The 23,678-nt window shown below is 38.5% G+C and overlaps 1 long non-coding RNA gene and 1 pseudogene across 1 annotated transcript in view; one reads left to right on the forward strand and one right to left on the reverse strand.

The window, feature by feature from the left end:
• Positions 1–23,678, forward strand: part of LOC127677133 (ornithine decarboxylase-like) — a 137,991-nt pseudogene that overhangs the window by 111,435 nt on the left and 2,878 nt on the right.
• LOC127677182 (uncharacterized) overlaps positions 3,564–23,678 on the reverse strand; it is a 326,506-nt gene continuing 306,391 nt past the window's right edge. Inside the window, exon 3 of the long non-coding RNA XR_007976502.1 lies at positions 3,564–3,656. This is a non-coding gene — a long non-coding RNA (uncharacterized LOC127677182). The remainder of the gene's footprint in view (positions 3,657–23,678) is intronic.

Here is a 23,678-nt window from a genome sequence, read left to right on the forward strand (position 1 = left end):
AGGGGGTGGTTGATAGGTAGTAAGCAGGGGAATTTCAGAACGTTGAAATAACAGAGTATAAATTTTGGCTTATCAATAACATTCTTCAGTGTCAGGTGTGGATAATTGCTTATGGGAAGTGGAGTCTGAGAACCAGAACATTATTTCTCTTTATGAAGAGAATGGAGACTAAACACAATGGCTTCAGATATGTTAAAAGGAGCAAGCTTCAACACAATCTATAGAAACATAAAGTGTGTGTATAGAGAACTGGACTGGGGGGCAAAGGAACAGCTAAATCTCTGTCATCATAGCTGCAAAATTTTTTAGCAAGGGGAACTGAGCTACTATCCTTTGAAACCAGAGAGAAAGTGTGTTTGATGCCAGGGTTGGCAATTAATGGGCCAGCAAAATTAATCAAGGAAAGGCAGGTGGAAGTGGGCTGGGTGGAAGAATATCCTCATAGAAGCAGGGGCAGAGAGGATGGGTTAGGTGTTTTCTGGGAACAGGGAAACTGGGAAAGGGAATAATATTTGAAAAGTAAGTAAAGAATATATTCAATTTAAAAAGAAAAAGAATTGTAATTTAATAAATGCTCACTAAGTCTAAGTTGGGCATGTGGAACTGGGTATTGTTCAGGGAATATAATTCTTAAAATCATTTTATAAATTGAGAAAATGATAGGATGAAAGAGCTAACAGTTCATTTAGCTGGGACAGAAAGGACAACAGCCTTCACACAATTTTCTTTGTTGTGTGTCAAGCACAACATTCACTAAATAATATTCCCTGAAAAGTGTGAACTATTTGTGCCCTCTATCCCATGGACTCTCTTTACACTATTCATAAAACATATACTTCTTTGCCAATTTCCAGCATATTAACTTCAAGCCCACCTCTGCTTCAACATTCAATTGCTTTATTCTCCTTTGTAAAGCCCAGCCCATCCTTTCCTCCTACTCAGTTCATTTCAGGCATTCTATGCATTTCAAAGAGCTCCTATCTGCACTATGGACAAATTTCTTGACTCAGGGCTGGGATCAGGTACCTACTTTTCAGTGGTCAACCTTGTTGCACATCTGTGTTGCATTCCACATGGTAGCATCTCTGTCCCATACATCTTCTGTTCTATCATCTCGTCAGTCGTTCTGTCAGAGGGTATTGAGTCTCCTGTCATAATGAGAGGGCCGTTTGGCTACACTGAAGTAAAATACCAATGTTAATGAATAGAAAGTTAAGTTATAAGTCATAAAAAAGGGAACAAAGTTGGTATAAATAAAAACATTTATTATCAGGACTATTTACAAAATTAGATGAAGATGTGGGGCTTGGGGCAGGGCAGAAGATTTGGTCATCTGTGTAACCCAGCCTATGTGTCCTAGAAATATGCAAACTCAAGGTCCTCCTGCCTCAGCTTCTTACATGTGTGGATTGCTGGAATACATCATCATGACTGGAGGAAGTGCAGTTCTTGATGCTATACATAAGGAAAGTCACGAGCACTGAGACCAATGGGAGTAGGTCATGAAAGCAGTATATGTATTATTGTCTCCCACCAACAATAGCCAGCCTTAAAGTAACGGTTATGAGATTTGGGGATATTTGAAATGTATGGCACTTGGTATGGATAGTAGACAATGCATAATATAGACATATTTTTATTCTGGGCATAAATGAGAAATAACACCTAACTTGCCACATTATAACAGATCAACATTCTAATTTTGAATACAAAAATCAACTAAAAAATGAGTATACCTCAAAAAAGAGGATAAAATATAAAAAATAACTAGTTTATTTCACGCAATGTATATTATTTTTTGTCCTCTTTATTTCATCTGTGAACTGTAGGTCGTTCAGTACTGTGAATGTATATAATAAAACAAAAGGGCCCACCTCTTTAGGGCAGAGACCTGAAAAAGGAAACAGTGAGCATAAGCTGAGGAGGGAATTGTCCATCTTTCCTTTCTCCTCCATCTTTCCTGATGTCTTTATTGCCTTTGCATTCTTTCTTTCTTCCCTTTTCCTCCTTCACTTGTTCTTTCTCTTTTTCCTGCCTCCCTCTCCCTTCCTTCTTCCTCCTCTCCTCATTCCAATGCTTCTTACTGTTTTTGTCTTTTCATAAGTCTTCTTACAAATTTTTCTTTTCTTTTCTTTTTTATTTGTATTTGTAATAGATATATTCTTTTTTTAATTTATATTTTATTAGATATATTCTTTACTTACATTTCAAATGATTTCATCTTTCTTGGATCCCTCCCTCCACAAAAGTCCCATAAGCCCTCTTCCCTCTGCCTGTTCCCCAATCAACCCCCTCCACCTTCCCTGTCCTGTCTTCCCCTTCACTGCTGCATCGAGCCTTTCCAGGACCATCATGAGCATCATTTGATATGTGAATTGTTTCTTGAGTATACTGAGCTTATGAGCTAATATCCACTTATCAATGAGTGCATACTATGTGTGTTCTTTTGTGATTGGGTTACCTCACTTAGGATGATATTTTCCAGTTCCACCCATTTGCCTAAGAATTTCATAAATTCATTGTTTTTAATAGCTGAGTAGTATTCCATTCACATACCGTGGCAAGAGAAGTTGCCTTCAAACATGACATGAACAAATATGCAAACATACAAAGACACATCATACACATGGATCTAAACAGGGAACTAAAAAATAAAATAGTATGCCAAGAATTATGTTACTTTTCTTTATTGAATCACTTTTCTCTATTCCCTCTCAGAAACTGCTTCCATTGGGTGTGTTTACTTTTGAGAGATTAAGTTCTTCTTGAAATAACTTATATCCTTTGCCTAGTGGGGCAACAATGCACTCCCTTACCTCACACCTCAAAAACTCTAGAGAGCAAGTATTTAATAGAGTAGCCTACAAGGAACAGCTGCGAGGTGGTGGTGAGCACCTTTAATCTCAGCAATCAGGAGGCAGAGACAGCGGATCTGGTATACAGAATGAGGTTCAGGACAACCAAGAATAGAGAAATGCTGTCTCAAAAAATTATTTAGAAGGATCCATTAATACACATGTGATGCTCTAGTAAATTTCCTGCTGACACCAACTCCCTGTGGGTGAAACAGGAGCAGGTGCCCTTTGAGCAGCAGCACACACTCTACTGAGCTGATTTGCATATGGAGTGATTATCCAACAGTCCAGGCTCCTTTAAGGGCAGCTGTCAGGAGCCTAAGAAGCATCCTCTCTTCCAGCTCTCAGAGATGGAGACAGACACACTCCTGCTATGGGGGCTGCTGCTCTGGGTTCCAGGTGAGGATGCAGAGAGTGTTGGGAGCAACCGCTGTGGCCATCATGACTTTCCATGCTTCTGGGCTCTTGATTATTGTAATTAGGGCATTTGTAATTGGTTTTAAGTTTCCCCAGTCCCCTGTATTTTCTGGTTTCTCAGAGTGATATGCACAAATATTAATATTAATATTAATATTCCTTCTGCCCAGAAGGAATATATATATACCAATGATCTGTGTGTTTATCATTCCAGGCTCCACTGGTAACATTATGCTGACCCAGTCGCCTGCTTCCTCAGCTGTGTCTCCAGGACAGAGGGCCACCATCTCCTGCAGGGCCAGCCAAAGTGTCAGTACAGCTATGAACTGGTACCAGCAGAAACCAGGACAGCCACCCAAACTCCTCATCTATGGTGCATCCAACCTAGAATCTGGGGTCCCTGCCAGGTTCAGTGGCAGTGGGTCTGGGACAGACTTCACCCTCACCATCAATCCTGTGGAGGCTGATGATGCTGCAACCTATTACTGTCAGCAAGGTTGGGATTATCCTCCCACAGTGCTCCAGGGCTGAACAAAAACCTCCTGGGGTTGCAGCTCACTGAGGCTCAGTCTCAGTTCTCTCTTTCTCACACATGTCAACACATAGATTTAGGCTTGTGTGTGTCCCATTCTTTATGCTTTGTAATTTAATAAGTTCCCAACAAAATATATAATTGTTATATATTAATTATTATTTATCATTTAAATTGTTCATTTTAATTTATTGAAAAGGAAAGAGATAAAAACACTTTATGATAAAATTAAAGATTTACATGGAAAATATTTCAGATAAACACATTAAAATTGACAATATTCATGGAAAATTAAAGAGTAAAGTGGTAGACATGTAAAACATTGCTAAATTAATTAAAATATGGGATAGAAACATTTAATGACAGAATTGATTTACATGGAAAATGTTTCTGATAAAATTGAAGAAATATACAGAAAAAATGTTAAAATTAATGATTACCATAAAAATCATGTAGATAAAATGAAACCCATAAAGATAATTCTTAGATGATTGTAGATGGAATTATAAACATAACATTGAAGATTTACATGGAAAATATTTCTCATAAAATTCAATAAATAAATAGACAAACACGTTAAAATTTATTATTTCATGGAAAATTTTACATATAAAATGGTAGATATAAAAATTCTTTCAAGCCGGGTAGTGGTGGCACATGTCTTTACTCCCAGCACTTGGGAGGCAGAGGCAGCCAGACTTCTGAGTTCAAGGCCAGCCTGGGCTACAGAGTGAGTTCCAGGACAGCCAGGGCTATACAGAGAAATACTGTCTCAAAAAAACCAAATAAATAGATAGATAAATAAATACTTAAATAAATAGACAAAAAAAAACTCTTTCAAAGATTTACATTGAAAACATTTGTGATAAAATAGAAAAAGAATATAAAAAGTCACATTAAAATCAAAGATATTTTATTGGGTATATTTTTATTTACATTTCAAATTATTGCCTCTTTTCTGGCCCCCAACTCTCTGAAAATCCCATAAGCCCACTTCCCTCCTCCTATTCTCCCATCCACCACTTCCCACTTCCCTGTTCTGCTTTTGCCCTATACTGCTACACTGAGTCTTTCCAGAACAAGGTGCCACCCCTCCGTTCTTCTTGTACCTCATTTGATATGTGGATTATGTTTTGGGTATTCCAGTTTTCTAGGCTAATATCCACTTATTAGTGAGTGCATACCATGATTTTTGAGACTGGGCTACCTCACTTAGTATGATGTTCTCCAGCTCCATCCATTTGCCTAAGAATTTCATGAATTCATTGTTTCTAATGGCTGAATAGTACTCCATTGTGTATATATACCACATTTTTTGCATCCATTCTTCTGTTGAGGGATATCTGGTGTCTTTCCAGCTTCTGGCTACTATAAATAGGGCTGCTATGAACAGAGTGGAGCATGGATCTATATTATATCCTAGGGAATCCTCTGGGTATATGCCCACGAGTGGTATAGCAGGATCTTCCAGAAGTGAGGTGCCCAGTTTTCTGAGGAACCACCAAACTGATTTCCAGAGTGGTTGTACCAATTTGCAATGCCACCAGCAGTGGAGGAGTGTTCCTCTTTCTCCACATCCTCTCCAACACCTGCTGTCTCCTGAATTTTTAATCTTAGTCATTCTGACTGTTGTAAGCTGAAATCTCAGGGTTGTTTTGATTTGCATTTCCCTAATGACTAATGAAGTTGAGCATTTTTAAAGATGTTTGTCAGCCATCCGAAGTTCTTCAGGTAAAAAGTCTTTGTTTAACTCTGTACTCCATTTTTTAATAGGGTTATTTGGTTTTCTGGAGTCTAACTTCTTGAGTTCTTTGTATATATTGGATAATAACCCTCTATCTGATGTAGGGTTGGTGAAGATCTTTTGTCAATTTGTTGGATGCCCATTTGTCCTTTTGATGGTGTCCTTTGCCTTACAGAAACTTTGTAATTTTATGAGGAACCATTTGTCAATTCTTGATCTTAGAGCATAACCTATTGGTGATAGGTTCAGAAACTTTCCCCCTGTCCTCAAGCGTCTTCCCCAGTTTCTTTTCTATGAGATTCAGAGTGTCTGGCTTTATGTGGAGGTCCTTCATCAATTTGGATTTGAGCTTAGTACAAGGAGAAAAGGATGGATCAATTCGTGTTCTTCTGCATGCTGACCTCCAGTTGAACCAGCACCATATGTTGAAAAGGCTATCTTTTTTCCATTGGATGTTTTCAGCCCCCTTGTCGAGGATCAAGTGGCCATAGGTGTGTAGTTTCATTTCTGGGTCTTTAATCCTGTTCCATTGATCTGCCTGCCTGTCATTGTAGCAATACAATGCAGTTTTTAACATATTGCTCTGCAGTATTGTTTGAGGTCAGGGAAACTGATTCCCCCAGAATTTCTTTTGTCAGTGAGAATAATTTTAGGTATCCTGGGTTTTTTGTTATTCCAGATGAATTTGAGAATTGCTCTTTCTAACTCTATGAAGAATTGAGTTGGGATTTTGAGGGTATTGGAATTGAATCTGTATCTTGCTTTTGCCAAAATGGCCATTTTAACTATATTAATCCTGCCGATCCATGAGCATGAGAGGTTTTTCCATTTTTTGAGGTCTTCTTCCATTTCCTTCTTCAGAGTCTTGAAGTTCTTGTCATACAGATCTTTCACATGTTTGGTAAGAGTCACCCCAAGGTACTTTATATTGTGTGTGGCTATTGTGAAGGGTGTCATTTCCCTAAATTCTTTCTCAGGCTGCTTATCCTTTGAGTATAGGAAGGCCACTGATTTGCTTGAGTTGATTTTATAACCTGTCACTTTGCTGAAATTGTTTATCAGCTGTAGGAGTTCTCTAGTGGACTTTTTGGGTCACTTAGGTAGACTATCATATCATCTGCACATAATGATAGTTTGACTTCTCTCTTTCCAATTTGTATCCCTTTGGCCTCCTTATGTTGTCTAATTGCATGAGCTAGTACCACAAGTACAATATTGAAAAGATAAAGAAAAAGGGGGCAGCCCTGTCTAGTGCCTGATTTTAGTGGGATTGCTTCAAGTTTCTCTCCATTCAGTTTGATACTGGCTACAGGTTTGATGTATATTGCTTTTACTATGTTTAGGTATGGTCCTTGAATTCCTGTTCTTTCCAAGACTTTAAGCATGAAAGGATGCTGAATTTTGTCAAATGCTTTTTCAGCATCTAATGAAATGACCATGTGGTTTTATTCTTTGAGTTTGTTTATGCAGTGGATTGCATTGATGGATTTCTGTATATTGAACCAATCCTGCATCCCTGGGATAAAGCCTACTGGATCATGGTGGATGATCATTTATATGTGTTCTTGGATTTGGTTGACAAGAATTTTATTGAGTATTTTTGCATCGATGTTCATAAGGGAAATTGGTCTGAAGTCTCTTTCTTTGTTGGATCTTTGTGTTGTTTTGGTATCAGCGTAATTGTGGCTTCATAGGAGGAGATGGGTAGTGTTCCTTCTGTTTATATTTTGTGGAATAGTTTGAAGAGTATAACTGTTAGGTCTTCTTTGAAGGTCTGATAGATTTCTGCACTGAAACTGTCTAGTCCTGTGCTTTTTTGGCTGGGAGACTTTCTATGAAAACCCTTCTATTTCTTCTATTTCTTTAGGGGTTATGGGATGGTTTAGATGATCTATTTGGTCCTGATTTAATTTTGGTATTTGGGATATGTCTAGGAAATTGTCCATTTCCTCCAGATTCTCCAGTTGTGTTGAGTATAGTCTTTTGGAGTAGGATCTGATGATTTTTTGGATTTCCTCAGTTTATGTTGTTATATCCCCTTTTCATTTCTAATTTTGTTAATTTGGATACTTTCTCTGTGCCCTTTGGTCAGTCTGGCTAAGGGTTTATCTATCTTGTTGATTTTCTCAAAGAACCAGCTCCTGGATTCGTTGATTCTTTGTATGGTTCTCTATGTTTCCACTTGATTGATTTCAGCGCTGAGTTTGATGATTTCCTGTCTTCTACTCCTCCTGGGTGAATTGGCTTCTTTTTGTTCCAGGGCTTTCAGGTGTCTCATTAAGCTGCTAGTGCATGCTCTCTCCATTTTCTTTTTGGAGGCACTCAGGGCTATGATTTTTCCTGTTAGCACTGCTTTATTTGTGTCCCAAAGATTTGGGTATGTTGTGCCTTCACTTCATTAAATTCTAAAAAGTCTCTGATTTCTTTCTTTATTTCTTTTTTGGCTAAGGTGTCATTGAGTAGAGTATTATTCAGCCTCCATGTGTATGTGGGCGTTCTGCTGTTTTTGTTGCTATTGAAAACCACTCTTACTCCATAGTGATCTGATAGGAGGCATGAGATTAGTTGGATCTTCTTATATTTGTTGAGGTCTGTTTTGTAACCAATTATATGGTCGATTTTGGAGAAGGTACCATGAGGTGCTGAGAAAAAGCTATATTCTTTTGCTTTAGGGTGAAATGTTCTATAAATATAAATCAAATCCAATTGGTCCAAAGCTTCAATTAGTGTTACTGTGTCCCTGTTTAGTTTCTGTTTTCCTGATCAGTCCATTAAGGAGAGTGGAGTGTTGAAGTCACCCACAATTATTGTGTTAAGTGCAATGTGTGCTTTGAGCTTTAATAAAGTTTCTTTTATGAATGAGGGTGCCCTTGCATTTGGCGCATAGATGTTGAAAATTGAAAGTTCTTCTTGGTAGAGTTTTCCTTTGACCAGCAAGAAGTGTCCTTCTGTGTCTCTTTTGATGACTTTAGGTTGAAAGTCAATTTTATCTGATATTAGAATGGCTAATTTTACAAGACCATTGGCTTGTAAAATTGTCTTGTAGCCTTTTACTCTAAGGTAGTTTTTGTCTTTGACACTGAGGTGTGTCTCCTATATGCAGCAAAATGTAGGGTCCTGTTTCCTTATTCAGTCTGTTAGTCTATGTCTTTTTATTGGGGAATTGAGTCCATTGATGTTAAGAGATATTAAGGAATAGTGATTATTACTTCCTGTCATTTTTGGTCTTATTTTTTATATTTGTGTGGTTATCTTGTTTTTGGTTTGATGAAAGAAGGTTTCTATCTTGCTTTTTCCAGGGTGTAGTTTCCCTCCTTGTATTGGAGTTTTCCTCCTATTATTCTTTGCAGAGCTGGGTTTGTGGAAATATATTGTATAAATTTGGTTTTGTCATGGAATATTTTGGTTTCTCCATCTATGGTGATTGAGAGTTTTGCTGGGTATAATAGACTTGGCTGACATTTGTGTTCTCTTAGAGTCTGCATGAGATCTGCCCAAGGATCTTCTAGGTTTCATGGTCTTTGGTGAGAAGTCTAGTGTGATTCTGATAGGTCTTCCTTTATATGTTACTTGGCCTTTTTCTCTTACTGCCTTTAATATTCTTTCTTTATTTGGTGCATTTGGGGTTTTGATTATTATGTGACAGGAGGTATTTCTGCTCAGGTCCAGTCTGTTTGTAGTTCTGTAGGCTTCTTATATATTCATGGGCATCTCTCTTTTTAAGTTGGGAAAGTTTTCTTCCATAATTTTGTTGAAGATATTTGCTGGCCCTTTCAGTTGTAAATCTTCACTCTCATCTATTCTTATAATCCTTAAGTTTAGTCTTCTCATTGTGTCCTGGATTTCCTGGATGTTCTTGGATACAAGCTTTTTGCATTTTGCATTTTGATTGACTGTTGAGTTAATGGTTTCTATGGTATCTTCGGCATCTGATATTCTTCCATCTCTTGTATTCTGTTGTTTATATTTGCATCTATGGCCCCTGATTACTTCTCAAGGTTTTCTATCTCCAAAGTTGTCTCCCTTTGTCATTTCTTAGTTGTTTCTACTTCTGTTTTTAGATCCAGGATGGTTTTGCTCTGTTCCATCATTTGTTTGTGTTTTCCTTTAATTCTTTAAGAGATTTTTGTGTTTCCTCTCTCATGACTTTTGCCTGTTGACTCAAGTTCTCCTGCATTTCTTTAAGGTTTTATGTGTGTGTGTGTGTGTGTGTGTGTGTGTGTGTGTGTTTCTTCTTTATTGGCTTCTATCTCTTGAGCCTTATTCACCTGAATTTCCTTAAATGATTTTTGTGTTTCCATTATAAGTGTTTCTAGCTTATTCATGTTCCCCTGTATTTCTTTAAGTGATTCATTTATGTCCTTTTTGTGTTATTCTAGCAGCATCATGACCAGTGATTTTAAATCCAAATCTTGTTTTTCTGGTGTGTTGGCATAACCAGGACTTGCTGATGTTGGAGAGTTTGGTTCTGACTCTGCCATTTTGCCTAGATTTCTGTTAGTAGTGTTCCTATGTTTGCCCTTTGCCATCTTGTTCTCTGGCATTAGTTGGTCTTGTCTCTGGCTGGTGTTTGAGCCTCCTGTGAGGCTCTGGGGCAATTTCCGCAACACTGGATGGCTGGGTTTCCCCTGTCGCAGATTGCTGATGTGCTACCCTCTTCTTGGGTGCCCTTGCAGCCATATTGTGCCTTGCCCCAGATTGTGTCTGTGAACCACATGGTGCCCGTTTGCTTTTTCAGGGAGTGCTAATGGTGTATGCTGTGGGATATTTTCAGAGTGCTGATCACTCTGCTGGGCATCTGATCTCCCCATCGGGTTGGTACACACAAGGCTAGCCTAGCTGCTCAGGCCCCGAGCCTAGGCAAAAGCCTGGCAGGCCAAGGTCAGAGGAAAGTTCCGCTCGGGCTGTGAGTATTAACTGGTTCTGTCAGGTGGCCAGGATGGAGGCCTGTGCGAGCTGCCTGAAAGTGATGGGAGAGTCTGCCTGGCTAACAACCTCCTTGCTGGGTTGGCTCACAGATGGCCCACCGAGGAGCCCAGGTCTTGGGGGCAATCCAGGGCCTGTTGGGCCTAGACCCCCGCCCCTGCTATGTTAGCCTCGGGCTATAACTATTAGCTGACTTTGCCTGCTAGAACTCTCTGGTGACCAGTAGGCAAAATGACAGCGTGCGCTCATGCTGGCCTGGGCAAAGAACCTCCTGGCCAGGTTGGCACACCAATCCCCCCCACCCCCCGAACAGCCCAGGGCCTGGTGCAGGCCAACAATGCTTAGACCCCCGCAATGGCCTCGGGTTATATTTGCGTACCTCAGGCTGTCTGATCTCTCTGGCATCCAAGAACCAAGATGGAGGCGAGTCGCATGTAATTGACTGGCAGGAGTCAGATTTCTCAAAATTGAAGATTATCATGAAAAATAATGCAGATAAAATGGTAGACATAAAAAAAAATCACCAAATTAATTAAAAGGGGAATTATAAACATTTTCTGAAAAAATTGAAGATTTACATGAGCAATATTTCGTTAGTCAATGTTTTTATTATTGGGGAATTGAGTTCATTGTTGTTAAGAGATATTAGGGAATAGTGATTGTTGCTTCCTATTATTTTTTGTTATTTTTATCTTTGTGTGAGTATCTTTTTTTGGGTTTGTTGGAAGAAGATTACTTTCTTGCTTTTTCTAGGGTGTAGTTTCCCTCCTTGTGTTAGCATTTTCCATCAATTATCCTTTGTAGGGCAGGATTTGTGAACAGATATTTTGTAAATTGGTTTTATCATAGAATATCTTGGTTTCTCCATCTATAATAATTGAGAGTTTTGCTGGGTATAGTAGCCTGGGCTGTCATTTGTGTTCTCTTAGGGTCTGTATGAGGTCTACCCATGATCTTCTAGCTTTCATCATCTCTGGTGAGAAGTCTGGTGTGATTCTGATAGGTCTGCCTCTGTAAGTTACTTGCCCTTTTTCCCTTACTGCTTTTAATATTCTTTCTTTGTTTAGTGAATTTGATGTTTGGATTATAATGTGCCAGGAGGACATTCTGTTCTGGTCCCATCTGTTTGGAATTCTGAAAGCTTCTTGTATGTTCATGGGCATCTCTTTCTCTAGGTTAGGGAAGTTTTCTTCTATAATTTCCTTGAAGATATTTACTGGGACTTTAAGATGTAAATCCTCACTATCATTTTTACCTATAATCCTTAGGTTTGGAATTCTCATTGTGTCGTGGAGTTCCTGGATGTTTTGGGTTACCAGCTTTGTGTATTTTGCATTTTCTTTGACTTTTGAGTCAATGTTTTTTATGGTATCTTCAGCACCTGAGGTTCTTTCTTCTATCTCTTGTATTCTGTTGTTGATGCTTGCATCTATGACTCCTGAATCTTTCTAAGGTTTTCTATCTCCAGAGATGTCTCACTTTGTGATTTCTTTATTGTTTCTACTTCCACTTTTACATCCTGAATTGTTTTGTTCAGTTCCTTCACTTGATTGTTTGTGTTTTCCTGTAATTCTTTAAGGGATTTTTGTGTTTCTTCTTTAAGGGCTTCTGCCTGTTGACCCATAATCTCCTGTATTCCTTTAAGAGATTTTTGTGTTTCCCCTTTAAGGGCTTTCACCTGTTAACCAATGTTCTCCTGTATTTCTTTAAGGGTGTTATTTAAGTCTTTCTTGAAACCCTCTATCAGTATCAGGAGATATGATTTTAAACCCAACTCTTGCTTTTCTGGTGTGTTGGGGTATCTGGAACTTTCTGTGGTAGGAGAACTGGTTTCTGTTGGTAGGGTTCTTGTGCTTGCCTTTTGCCATCTGATGATAGTTGATATGCTTGTCTCTGACTGGAGTTTGTTCCTCCTGTGGGCTTGTAAATCTGTGTCCTTACTCCTCTAAGTTCAAAAGTGAAAGCACTGCTGTGAGAATTCTCTCTCTTGGTGTGCTATGCACAGAAGGCTGTGGAGTTCCCTTGCTCCTTGATGCAAATGGCATCAGGAAGACTTCCATCCCAGCTGCTCAACAGATCTTAGGCCCTGTGTGCTCCTAGCATGTCCCAGCCAGAGAGAATGTAAAGATCTCACCTCTGTACTCAGAAATGAAAGCACTGCTGGGAGATCACTCTCTTCTGGTGGGCTATACAGAGAAGGCTGTGGAGTTTCTTGGCTTCACTCATCCCAGCTGCTTCACTGATCTTAGGCCCTGTGTACTCCTAGCTGATCCCCTCCAGAGAGAAGGTGAAGATCTCCCCTCTGCACTCAGAAGTGAAAATGCTGCTTGGAGATCGCTCTCTTTTGGCAGGCTGTGCACAGAAGTCTCCTGGCTCTGTGGTGCCTAAATTTTTATTATCACATATTTATCTTTAGATGATTTTCCTTTCTTCCCTCACTCCCTGGCCACATCTCTGCTTATAGAATATAGAATGGGGAGAAGGACCTAAAGAAATGTGCAAAATCCTTAGCTATTAGGGAAATGCAAATCAAAAGAACCCTGAGATTTTACCTCAACCCAGTCAGAAAGGCTAAAATTTGTTTGGAGTTATGTAGACTTCCTGTATGTTCATGGGCATCTCTTTATTTAGGTTGGGGAAGTTTCCTTCTATAATTTGTTGAAGATATTTACTGGCCCTTTAAGTTGAGAATCTTCTCACTCTTCTATTACCCTTAGATTTGGCCTTCTCATTGTGTCCAGGAATTCTTGGATGTTTTTGGGTTAGGAGCTTTTTGTATTTTGCATTTTCTTTCACTGTTGTGTCAATGTTTTCTGTGGTGTCTTCTGCATCTGAGATTCTCTCTTTTACCTGTTGCATTCTGTTAATGATGCATGCATCTATGACTCCTGATCTCTTTCCGAGGATTTCAATCTCCAGGGTTGTCTCCCTTTGTGATTGCTTTATTCTTTTTCTTTCCATTTTTAGATCCTGAATGATTTTTTTTTCAATTTCTTCACTTCATTGTGAAGAATTATGTTTTCCTGTAATTTTTAAAGGATTTTTCTGTATCCTTTTTAAGGGCTTCAACCTGTTTACCTGTTTTCTTTGATATTTCTATAAGGGAGTCATTTATGTCCTTTTTTTTTTCTTTTTTTTTCTTTTTCTCCCGATGTATTTTTATTTTATTCGATATATTTTTTATTTACATTTCAAATAAAATTTGAAATGTACATTTACCCTTTTCTGGTCCCCCACTCCCCAAAAGTCACATAAGGCCCCTTCCCTCCCCCTCTTCTCCCACCCACCCCTTCCCACTTCCCTGTTCTGGTTTCGCCTTATACTGCTACACTGAGCCTTTCCAGAACCTGGGGCCACTCCTCCGTTCTTCTTGTACCTCATTTGATGTGTTGATTATGTTTTGGGTATTCCAGTTTTCCAGGCTAATATTCACTTATTAGTGAGTGCATGCCATGATTGATCTGTTGAGACTGGGTTACCTCACTTAGTATGATGTTCTCCAGCTCCATCCAATTGTCTAAGAATTTCATGAATTCATTGCCTCTAATGGCTGAATAGTACTCCATTGTTTATATATACCACATTTTTTGCATCCAGTCTTCTGTTTAGGGATACAAAGTCCTCTATCATCATCATGAGGTGTGATTTTAAATCAGACTCTCGATTGTCTTGTGTGTTAGGGTATCCAGGGATCTCTGTTATGGGAGAATTGGGTTTTGATGATGCCAAGTAGCCTTAGTTTCTGTTGCTTATGTTCTTTGTCCTGTGAAGTCTTGATGCCCCGGTTTGGGGGAATACCAGAGTGGGGAGGCAGAAGTGGGTGGGTTGGGGGAAGCAGGTAGCATCCTCATAGAAGTATGAGGAGGAGAGATGGGATAGGGGTTTAATGGAAGGGAAAATAAAAAATGGGATAACATTAGAAATGTAAATAAAGAAAATATCCAATGATTTTAAAAACACATAAAATCACTTCATTTAAATAATTAATAAGAATTAAATTATATTAATGTGTAGAAATGATGGTGTGACTATACAAAAGGAGCAAACAATATATACTGTTGAAGAACTGCAACCTGATTCAGAAACTAAGGGCTACTGTATGGATTGTCCTGAATAAATCATGCAAATGTCATGTGACTCAGTTATGCCTGTACTAGGTACAATCCTGAACAAATCTAAGTCGTCATAAATACATATACATCCACACCCATGTTTATTGCTTCACTATTCACAAAAATAAGAATTTAAATAAATCTACGGGCTATCAACAGAATAATGGTTAAAACATGGTACACATGTGCAAGGTATATTATTCGGCCATAGTAAAAATAGAAATCACATATGTCTGTCAGATTTTATTCTATAACTCACTATATGGATTTCTTTCAGAAAAGACTTGCTGTGAATTTGAATACAATTTTTCTTTAGCTTTGTTTGGGTATAGAGTTCAGCCAAATTCTTGAGGGACAGCCTGATAAAATATTCTATACCTGCCTTGGTCAGGGTTTCTATTCCTGCACAAACATCATGACCAAGAAGCGAGTTGGGGAGGAAAGAATTTATTCAGCTTACACTTCCCCATTGCTATTCATCACCAAAGGAAACCAGGACTGGAACTCAAGGATGTCAGGAAACAAGAGCTGATGCAGAGGCCACAGAGGGATGTTATTTAATGGCTTGCTTCCTCTGAATTTCTTGCCTTGCTTTCTTAGAGAACACAAGACTACCAGCCCAGGGATGGCACCACCCACAATGTGCCCTCCGCACTTGATCACTAGTTGAGAAAATGACTTGCAGCTGGATCTCATAAAGTCATTTCCTCACCTGAAGCTCCTTTCTCTGTGATAACTCCACCCCATGTCAAGTTAGCACAAACACCAGCCAGTACAATACCATTCATGATCTCCTTACTGCACTTCCCATTAGTAACTGTGAAAGCAATTGAACAAGGTATATGAGGCTTTTAATACTGGCACATGAGTGATTGAGTCAGGACATTTGCAAAGTCAATGTCATCGTGGGAAACTTAGTGAAACCATCTTTTAACATTTTAAAAATTGTGGAACATCCTCACTGACCTTAGAAGGAAATTTTTGCATATGTAGATGAGAATGAAGGATTGACTGTAGCCATTAAGACTCTAAGGAGAGAATACAGATGAACTCCACCCAGATTAAAGGTGTTATAATGTAAGTCACTAAATTTGTATTAACTTACTGTGCAGCAAAAGAAACTAATATGATAAAATTTCAATATCCTGAGCCAGGACTGTAATTGTGAAAAACTCAGGAATGCATAGCTGGGAATAATTGCTCAGGATCATTCTGGTGAGCTTGCCCATTACATATAGAAAACATACAGTTGCCCAAAGAAGGTTCTTGAAAAAGTGCAGGGTGTTTAGGAAATAAGCCTGACATGATCATGTCCTTACACTCTTTGGCCTCTTGAATTCATGCATGTGCAATGGTGGAAAATATAGAAAAATAAGAAGAGGTGGTTGTGCTGTCATGTAATCATGCAATAAGAGGAAGGGGAATGTAAGCTGCAAATTCAGGATCACTGGGAACTAGACAGCAATCCCCAGATTGGCTCAGGATATAGGGGAGACCCTGTACATCTCCCACAAGAGAAGACAGCACAAAGTGAAAGAAGGCAAGAAGAGAATGTGGCCACCATGTGGAAAATACTGTAGAGAAAGATGTAAGTATTTGCTGGGAAGAAAAAAAGAGCTAATGAGTCTAAGACCATGGATGAGCCTCCATGATGGATACAGAGATGAGATCAGAAGCTAAGCAATAGAGCAGTTCCAGGAGGCTTCTGTGTGTGATCTGGTATAAGGGATTATGGAAACCTCAAGCAAATAAAAAGTGGAAATGTGAGATTACAGTGAGAATGTCAGCTTGTGTTTGCAAGACAACAAGTAGAATTTTAATTAAGAAACAGATTGAAAAGTACAAATCACACATGATGACATAAACACACATATAATTTTAATAAATCACTTTTCACAGCTTCAGCTTTTTAAGGAAACTTCTAAAATCACATGGTTGAAATGCCTGGGAAAAGACCAATCTCAGAGACTGAGGCTCAGTGAGCTGCTAGACAGATTTGTGTTTGGCCCTGGAGCACTGTGGGAGGAAACTCCACACTGTGCTGACAGCAATAGGATGCAGCAGCATCAGCCTCCACAGAACGGATGGTGCAAGTAAGGTCTGTCCCAACTCATTGCCACTGAACCTGTCAAAGACCTCAGATGCTATGTTGGATGCCCCATAGATGAGGAGTTTGGGTGGCTGTCCTAGATTTTGTTGATACCAATTTATATAATTAAAAGTAAATATAAGGATACTCTAGCTGTTCCTGCAGGAGATGAAGACTCTCTGCTCTAGAGACACAGGCAAAACAGCTGCAGACTGGGTCAGTACAATATCCCCCATTGGAACCTGAAATGATAAGCATACCTTTGTGTTGCAGATATTTCTGTCGAACCACAGTGTAAAGGCATTATATATGTGGAATCTGTAACAGCAGTTACAAGCTACACTCTGGGAAGCCATAACATAAAATAAACTTGATACCACTTAAATGCCATAATCTCAATGATCAGAACACAACGGCATGGAAAAGAGTGATGTCCACAGTGATTGCTTTGAACATGGGATGCACTCACGTGGAACCCAAAGCAGCAATACTGACAGCAAGAAAGCAACTGTCTGCATCTTTGAGAGCTGAACTAGATGCTGTTTCTTGGGCAGTGGCATGCTGCCTTTAAAGAAAGTCTGAGGACTCTGCACTGTGGCTCATGTCTCAATATACAGAACAGCTCAGAAAAACTGGGTTGCAGTTCACAGGGACAGTTGCTCTTATGTCATTATATGGCAGTTAGGTTTAGCAAGAATTCCCTAGGGTAATGCCAGTGTATCCCAAGTGATTTTGTGGCTAGCCTTGTGAAATCATCATGCTTTTTTATTTAGAGGATCCATGTGGAGAGTGCATGGCCATCGCTCTGCTGTAAATGGAATGAGTTGCAGGAGCACTGTGATCTATCTGAATTAAACTATTAAAAAGAAATGTCTTTATTTATATTTTATAGTTTGTTTTGTCTGTATCTAAGTCTATGCTCCCATGCAAGTGCCTGTTGCACTTAGATTCCAGAAAAAAGGCATTTGATCTGCTGGAACTAGACTTAAAAGACATTGTCATTTATCATAAGTATGCTAGAACTCAATCCATGTCAGTTTAACATCAGAAAGGTGTCTACTCTGGCTTGTTAACTGAGACCATTTGCTTGTAAAATTATCTTCCAGCCTTTTATTCTAAGGTAGTATTTGTCTTTGACACTGAGGAGTATTTCAGGTATGCAACAAACTGTACGGTCTTGTTTATGCATCCAGTCTGTTAGTCTATGTCTTTTTATTGGGGAATTGAGTCCATTGATGTTAAGAGATATTAAGGAATAGTGATATTACTTCCTGTCATTTTTGATTTTTTCTTTTAATATTTGATTGGTTATCTTCTTTGGGGCTTGATGAAAGAAGGTTACTATCTTGCTTTTTCCAGGGTATAGTTTCCCTCCTTGTATTGGTGATTTCCCCCGATTATCCATTATAGGCCTGGGTTTGTGGAAAAATATTGTGTAAATTTGGCTTTGTCATGGAATTTCTTGGTTTCTCCATCTATGGTGATTGAGAGTTTTGCTGGGTATACTAGTTTTGGCTGGCATTTGTGTTCTTTTAGAGTCTGCATGAGATTTGCCCAAGGATCTTCTAGCTTTCATGGTCTCTGATGAGAAGTCTGGTGTAATTATGATAGGTGTTCCTTTATATGTTACTTGGCCTTTTTCTCTTCCTGCCTTTAATATTATCTTTGTTTAGTACATTTAGTGTTTTGATTATTATGTGATGGGAGGTATTTCTATTCTGGTCCAGTCTGTTTGGAGTTCTGTAGGCTTCTTGTATATTCATGGGCAACTCTCTCTTTAGGTTAGGGAAGTTTTCTTCCATAATTTTGTGGAAGATATTTGGTGGCCCTTTAAGTTGTAAATCTTCACCCTCATCTATACCTATAATCTTTAGGTTTGGTCTTCTCATTGTGTCCTGGATTTCCTGGATGTTTGGGCTTAAAGCTTTTTGCATTTTGCATTTTCTTTGACTATTGAGTCAATGCTATCTACAGTATCTTTGGCACCTGAGATTCATGAATGAATTCATGAAATTTTTAGGCAAATGATTGGAACTGGAAAATATCATCCTATATGAGGTAACCCAATCACAAAAGAACGCACATGGAATGCAATCACTGATAAGTGGATATTAATTGGCCCAGAACCTTTGAATACTCAAGACACAATTAGCATATCAAATAATTCCCAAGAAGAAGGAAGAAGGCAGTCCTGGTCCTGGAAAGGCTTGATCCAGCATTGTAGGGGAATACCAGGACAGAGAAATGGGAGGGGGTGATTGTGGAATGGGTGGAGAGAAGAGGTCTTATGGGACATATGGGGAGGTGGGAACTGGGAAAGGGGAAAGCATTTGGAATGTAAACAAAGAATATACAAAATAAATAAATAAAAAATGAAATTAAAAAAAGAGTAGAAAGGTGTCATAATCACAGAGACATCTCTCCAGCCCCAAACTAGTTTTTGTATCTCATAAAAATAATATAGGTCTGGAGAGATGGCTCAACAGTTAAGAGCACTGACTTCTCTTTCAGAGTTCCTGAATTCAATACCCAGCAGCCATATGGTGGCTCAAAAGCATCTGTAATGGGATCCAATGCCCTCTCTAGTGTTTCTAAGACAGCTGCAGTATACTCATATATACAAAACAAATAATTCAAAATTAAAATGTATTTTGCATTTCAATAATTTTCTTTTACATTCTTTTCTTTTTTTCTTTTTCTTTCTTTCTTTCTTTCTTTTCTTTTCTTCTTCTTTTTTTTTTTTTTTTTTTTTGCAAGCTAAAAGTGAGATGTTTATTTATGATTGCTTACTGTCCAGGAAATAGGACATCCAGGAGCATGGTCCCAGTGAGTTTACGACATCATTACAGAGCACATAGTTTGTAGAGGATAATCCAACACACTTGATTATAGTCAAAATTCTAAGAATACATGACAAACGATATTAAAACCATAGAAGTGATGTTTAGATTTTGATTGAAAGCAGGACCAATGAGAATGTTCTAGAGTTGTTGATTCCTAGAGTCAATACATTGCAAGAACCTAATAATAATAATAATATCATTATATTATAGACCTAATAATAAATCAGTAAATGATTTTTATTCGATATATTCTTTATTTACATTTCAAATGATTTCCCCTTTCTTGGATCCCCCCTCCCCAAAAGTCCCATAAGCCCTCTTCCCTCCCCATGTTCCCCATCAACCCTTCCCACTTCCCTGTTCTGGTAGTCTCCTACAATGCTGCACTGAGCCTTTCCAGAACCAGGGACCACTCCTACCTTCTTCTTGGGCATCATTTGATATGTGGATTGTGTCTTGGGTATACCACACTTCTATAATAATATCTGCTTATCAATGAGAGCATACCATGAGTTTTCTTTTGAGACTAGGTTACCTGTCTTAGGATGATGTTCTCCAGCTTCAAACATTTGTCTAAGAATTTCATGAATTCATTGTTCCTAAAGGCTGCAGAGTAATCCATTGTGTAAATATACCACATTTTCTGTATCCATTCATACATTGAAGGAAATCTGGGTTCTTTCCAGCCTCTAGCTATTATAAATAGGGCTGCTACGAACATAGTGAAGCATGTATCCTTATTACATGCTGGGGAATCCTCTTGGTATGTGCCCAGGAGTGGTATAGCAGGGTCCTCCAAAAGTGTCATGCCCACTTTTCTGAGAAATCTTCTGACTGATTTCCAGAGTGGTTGTAACAGTTTGCAATCCCACCAGCAGTGGGGGAGGCTTCCTCTTTGTCAACATCCTCACCAAACCCTGCTGTCTCCTAAGTTTTTAATCTTAGTTATTCTGACTGGTGTGAGGTGAAAACTCAGGGTTATTTTGATTTGCATTTCCCTAATGACTAATGATGTTGAACATTTCTTAAGGTGCTTCTCAGCCATCCGAAGTTCTTCAGGTGAAAATTCTATGTTTAGATATATACCCCAATTTTTTTTATATTTTTATTTTCTATATTCTTTGTTTACAATCCAAAAGCTTTCCCCTTTTCAGTTCCCCACTTCCCCATAGGTCCCATAAGTCTTCTTCTCTCCATCCATTCTCCTATCTTTCCCCCTTCCTTTTCTCTGTCCTGGTACTCCCCTACAATGCTGGATCAAGCCTTTCCAGGATTAGGGCCCTCTTCTTCCTTCTTCATGGGAATCATTTGATATGCTAATTGTATCTTCAGTATTCAGAATATCAGGGCTAATTAATATCCACTTATCAATGATTGCATTCCATGTGTATTCTTTTGTGATTGCGTTACCTCCCTTAGGATAATATTTTCCAGTTCCAACCATTTGCCTAAAAAATTCATTAATTCATTGTTTTTAATTGCTAAATAGTACTCCATTGTGTATATATACCACATTTTCTGTATTTTATTGAATAATTACTCTGTAATCTTTTAAAGGTGTGATGTGTGAGCAATATAAATATACTTTGTAAAAAATGTAAGATTTTTCAAGGGCAACTTGCTCTCTCAAAATTGTCCACACCCAATGATAATGTTTTCTAAAAAGAATAAGAATAAACACTTGATGAAGAAAAGTAATATAATTAATACTTAGAATACTTATTTTGTCTGATTTCTGTGTTTTGGTATGTGATGTGTCTATATGTTCATATTCATTTGTGAGGGTAACTTTCATTGCTGTAGTACAGGAGTAGAGATCAGAGAACAGCCTTTTGTGTGGCTGTTGCCTTCCACCTTTTACACCACTATACTTTTTTTTTGTTTCAGTCCCTTCTTCAGGACTCACTGGTGAGATTTCCCCCTGTCAAGCTGTCAAAATGGCAGCACCAAGACATCTCCTCAGTCTATAGCCTTTCCATGATGCTTGCCCTACCTGCCTCAGCATGAGCTACCCCTCAATAATGCTTCTTTTTTAAGATGTTTTTCTTTTTTTTTCCAAGACAAGGTTTCTCTGTGTAGCTCTGGCTTTCCTGGAACTCACTCTGTAGACCAGGCTGGCCTCGAACTCAGTAATCTGCCTGCCTGACTTTGCCTCCCAATGCTTGGATTAAAGGCATATGCCACCACCACTGGGCAAAAATATTGTTCTTCAGGAAGAGTTGAAATTGTCTTCTGCTTTCACAATGACTTTCAGAGTTCAGGTCCATCATCTGGTTCCATCAACATAGCTCATGCTGTGAAGAGTCTGTGTGGAATGTTGGTGTATGTCATGGGTGTGTGATGGACAGAAGGGCATTTGCTGAGGGCTAAGGGTGAGAGAGACTCAGTACCCTCGGTACCTTACACTTATTTCTCTGCAGAACTGAAGCATGGGATTCATGTCTTATGTTTGACTGCCCAGCACATCTGTCCAGCTTGCCATGAGGAGACATCTGTCCATGGCTTACTGCTGGGAAGAGTGCTCACCCTGGAGCATCTACTAGCCCAAAGGGTGCATACTCTCCACGGATACCATAGAATCCTGCTTGGATTTATACCAGGGGCTCCTTACATGTTATGCTTAATAGTGGCATTGCATGAGGAACATATTCTGTTGCATGCAAATATCATAGGATACCAAGGAGTATGAAAGAATTTTGATCACAATATTTGTTACATTTCTGCATTAATTTTCATTTTTATGATTCTATTTTTCTTTTATTGGATATTTTCTTTATTTACATTTCAAATGTTATACCCCTTCCCAGTGTTATGTCTGAAAAGCCCCTGTCCAATCCCTCCTCACCCTGCTTCTATGAGGGTGCTCCCCCAACCACACACTGACTCCCACATTCCAACACTGGCATTCCCCTACACTGGAGCATTGAGCCTTCATAGGACCAAGGGCTGTTTCACCCCTTGATGTCTGACAATGCCACCCTGTGCTTTCATTTTCAATAAATTCTAGAAAGTTTTTGAATTCTTACTTATTTCTTCCTTGACCAACTTATCATTGAGTAGAGCATTGTTCACCTTCCATTTGAAAAATAGGGCTTTCTGTTGTTTTTGTTGCTCCCGAAGGCCAGTCTTAATCCATTGTGATCTGGTAGGAGGCATGTGATTATTTCAATCTTCCTATATCTGTCCAGGTCTGTTTGTGGCCAATTATATGGTTGATTTTGGAAAATGTACCACGAGGTGCTGAGAAGAAGGCATATTCTTTTGATTTAGGTATATATATATATATATATATATATATATATATATATATATATATATATATATATACCTAAAGATTACTTCTCTTCTTTTTACAAATATATATACAAATAACACACACATATATATGTATAACAGATATAACATATATATGTATAAAACACATATAACACACACATTATATATATATATTTATATTTATATTTATGTTTATGTTTATGTTTATGTTTATGTTTGTATTTGTATTTATATTTATATATAAAATCCATTTGGTCCAAAACTTCAATTAATTTCATTGTGTCTCTGTTTAGTCTGTGTTTCCCTGATTGGTCCATTGAGGTGAGTGGAGTGTTGAAGTCATCCACAATTATTGTGTGGGGTGCAATGTGTGCTTTGAGTATTAGTAAAGTTTCTTTTACGGATGAGGGTGCTCTTGCATTTGGAACATAGATATTCAGAATTGAGAGTTCTTCTTGGTGGATTTTTCCTTTGATGAGTATGAAATGTCCTTCCACATCTAGTTTAATGTCTTTAGGTTGAAAGTCAATTTTTTCTGATATTAGAATGGCTACTCCAGCTTATTTCCTGGAACCATTTGCTTGTAAAAATTGTTTTCCAGCCTTTTACTCTGAGGTAGTGTTTGTCTTTGACACTGAGCATTTCCTATATGCAGCAAAATGCTGGGTCCTGTTTACATAGCCAGCATTTAGCCTATGTCTTTTTATTAGGGAATTGAGTCCGTTGATGTTAAGAGATATTAAGGAATAATGATTGCTGCTTCCTGTCATTTTTGATGCTATTTTTATGTTTGAGTTGTTATCTTCTTTTATGTTTGTTGAAAGATTACTCTCTTCTTTTTTCAAGTGTAGTTGCCCTCCTTGTATTGGCGTTTTGCATCTAGC

This window comes from Apodemus sylvaticus, chromosome 2 (assembly GCF_947179515.1).
Source record: "Apodemus sylvaticus chromosome 2, mApoSyl1.1, whole genome shotgun sequence".
Taxonomy (NCBI): domain Eukaryota; kingdom Metazoa; phylum Chordata; class Mammalia; order Rodentia; family Muridae; genus Apodemus; species Apodemus sylvaticus.